Source organism: Hemiscyllium ocellatum, unplaced genomic scaffold, assembly GCF_020745735.1.
Source record: "Hemiscyllium ocellatum isolate sHemOce1 unplaced genomic scaffold, sHemOce1.pat.X.cur. scaffold_1283_pat_ctg1, whole genome shotgun sequence".
Taxonomy (NCBI): Eukaryota; Metazoa; Chordata; class Chondrichthyes; order Orectolobiformes; family Hemiscylliidae; genus Hemiscyllium; species Hemiscyllium ocellatum.
The window spans coordinates 103,479-106,779 of record NW_026867728.1 but is presented as its reverse complement, the minus strand read 5'-3'; positions in this window follow the sequence as shown (position 1 = coordinate 106,779).

Here is a 3,301-nt window from a genome sequence, read left to right as displayed (position 1 = left end):
CAAACCCACACTGACTATCCCTGATTAAAACTTGTTTCTCAAAATGGAGATTAATCCCCTACTTCACTGTTTCCATCAGTAATTGCCCCAATACTAATGTTACACTCACTGTCTATAGTTCCCTGTTCTATCTCTGCCAGTCTTCTTGTCAAGTGGAACCACTGGCTGTTGTCCAATCCTCTAGTATCTCCCAGTCGCCAGAGACAATTTACTGTTTTGGATCAGAACCCCTGTAATTTCTTCCCCCATCTCCCACAGGAGGCTGATATACAACTGCCCTTGGTGATTTATCCACTTTTACAAAGCCAGAACCAACAATATCTCCTCACTTTATATATCAATCTGCTCAGGAGCTTCACAGTCAATCTTCTTGAATACTTTACTCCAGGGTAAGGTCAGATGTAAAATATTCACTTAACCCTCTACCATTGTCCTCCAGATGCATGTACAGGTTGCCCCCTCAGTCCCTAATAGGCCTGACTCTCTCCCCAGTTATTCTCTTCCCCTTGATACACTTGTAGAATTCTGGGATTCTCCCTCATCTTTCCCGCCAGTGTTTTCACAGAATTCTCTTTGCTCTCCTATTGCTTTTTGAGACTCCCCTGAACTACCTGCACTCCCCTCGGGTCTGTGTTGTTTTACCCATTTCATACCTGTTGTACGGCTCTCTATTCCTTTTTATCCAGTTTTGAGTATTCCTTGGCATTTCTGGTTCTCTGGTCTTGTTATTCTTACATTTCACAATTTCTAAAACAATGTCTCGACCCTCTGGCCTCGCACTGGATTTTCTGTTTGACGTATGTTAGTTTTTGTTTGGATACTCTCCTTGACCATCTTTGTTCACCTCAGGTAGTTTCTCCGTCTCATCAACTTTTTCAGAATAAATTCACACTCAGCTTTGGGAAATCGCAATTTTAATGTCTGTCATTGGTCACCTTACTTTCTACTTTCCCCATTCCCTGAACTGATTCCACATCATGAACTCTTGTACTTGTATCACTCCTCATCACCACACTGATACCCTCCTTTATTAACAATGTGACCCCAACTCCTTTCACTTTTTGACTGTTTTTCCAGACAGAGATAAAGAGCCCAAAGTTGAAATTTTTTAACTTTATTTGTTAAGCTGCTGTTAATTTCTACTACATCTTTAAAACGTAGAACACAGAACAATACAACGACATACAGGCCCTTCGGCCCTCAATGTTGCACCAACCTGAAGCCCATCTAACCTACACTATTCCATTATCATCCATATATTTACCAATAACCATTTAATAGCCCTTAAAGTTGGTTAGTCTATTACTGTTGCAGGTGGGGCATTCCATGCCCTTCCTACTCTCTGAGTAAAGAACCTACCTCTGACATCTGTCCTCTATCGATCAACTCTCAGTTTAAAGCTATGTCCCCACGTGCTAGCCACCACCATCCGAGGAAAAAGACTCTCACTGTCTACCTTATCTAATTCTTTGATCATCTTATATTCTCTATTAGTCACCTCTCAACCGTCTTCTCGCTAACGAAAACAGCCTCAAGTCCCTCAGCCTTTCCTCATAAGACCATACCAGGCAATATCTTCGTAAATTTCCTCTGAACCCTTTCCAAAAGCTTCCACATCCTTCCTACAATGTACTGACGAGACCTGTATGTAATACTCCAAGTGTGGCCGCACCAGAGTTTTGTACAGCTGCAACATGACCTCTTGTTCTGAAACACAATCTCTCTCCCAATTAAAGCTAACACACTGTAAGCCTGCTTAAAAAACCTATCATCCTGGGTGGCAACTTTCAGCGATCAATGCACATGGGCATCGAGATCTCTCTGCTCATCCACATTACCAAGAATCTTACCATCAGCCCAGTACTCTGTATTCCTATTACTCCTTCCAAAGTGAATCACCTCACACTTTTCCACATCAAACTCCATTTGCCACATTTCAGCCCACCTCTGCAGCTTATCTATGTCCCTCTGTAACCTATAACATCCTTCAGCACTGTACACAACTCCTCTGACTTTAGTGCCATCTGCAAATATACTTACCCACCCTTCTACACCCTCATCCAAGTCATTTATAAAAATGACAAACAGTAGTGGCCCCAAAACAGATCCTTGGAGTACACCACTACTAATTGAACACCAGGATGAACATTTCCCATCAACCACCTCCCTCTTTCTTCTTTCAGCTAGCCAATTTCTGCTCCAAACTGCTAAATCACCCTCAAGCCCATGCCTCCGTATATTTTGCAATAGCCAACCATGGGGAATTATATAAAACGCTTGACTGAAATCCATATATACCACATCAACCACTTTATCCTCATCCACCTGTTTGGTCACCATCTCAATAAGGTTTTGAGGCATGACCTACACTTCACAAAAACAGTGTTGCCTATTCCTAATCAATTTATTTCTTTGTGGATGATTATAAATCCTATCTCTTATAATCCTTTCCAACATTCACTCACACCCGAAGTCAGGCTCACTGGTCTATAATAACCAGGTGATCTCTACTCCCCTCATGAACAAGGGGACAACTGTTGCTGTCCTCCAGTCTTCCGGCACTATTCCTGTAGACAATGATGACATAAAGATCAAAACCAAAAGCTCTGCAATCTCCTTCCTGACTTCCCAGAGAGTCCTTGGATAAATCTATCTATTTATCTATTTCCACACTTTCTCGCATTGCTAACACCTTCTCCTAATGATTTACCAGTTTGGATCAGACATTGGCTCACTGGAAGAAGACAGAGGATAGTGGTTGATGGGAAATTTTCATCCTAGAGTTCAGTTACTAGTGGATGTACCACAATGATCAGTTTTGGGGCCACTGCTGTTTGTCATTTTTATCAATGACCTGGATGAGGGCATAGAAGGATGGGCTAGTAAATTTGCAGATGACACTAATGTCAGCGGAGCTGTGGACAGTGCAGAAGAGTGTTGCAGATTACAGAGGGACAAAGATAAGCTGCAGAACTGTGCTGAGAGGTGGTAAATGGAGTTTAATGTGGAAACGTCTTGTCTAATAGTCTGCACCTCAGTATTCTCCTCGACAACAATGTCTTTTTCCTGTGTGAATACTTTGATTAGATTAGATTCCCTACAGTATGGAAACAGGCCATTTGGCCCAACATGTCCACAGCAACACTCCGAAGAGTAGCCCACCCATACACATTTCCCAACCCTATATTTACCGATGACCAATGCACCGAACACAATGGGCAATTTAGCATGACCAATTCACCTGACCTCTCCATTCTAGGAATATGAGAGGAAACTGGAGCACCCAGAGACAACCCACACA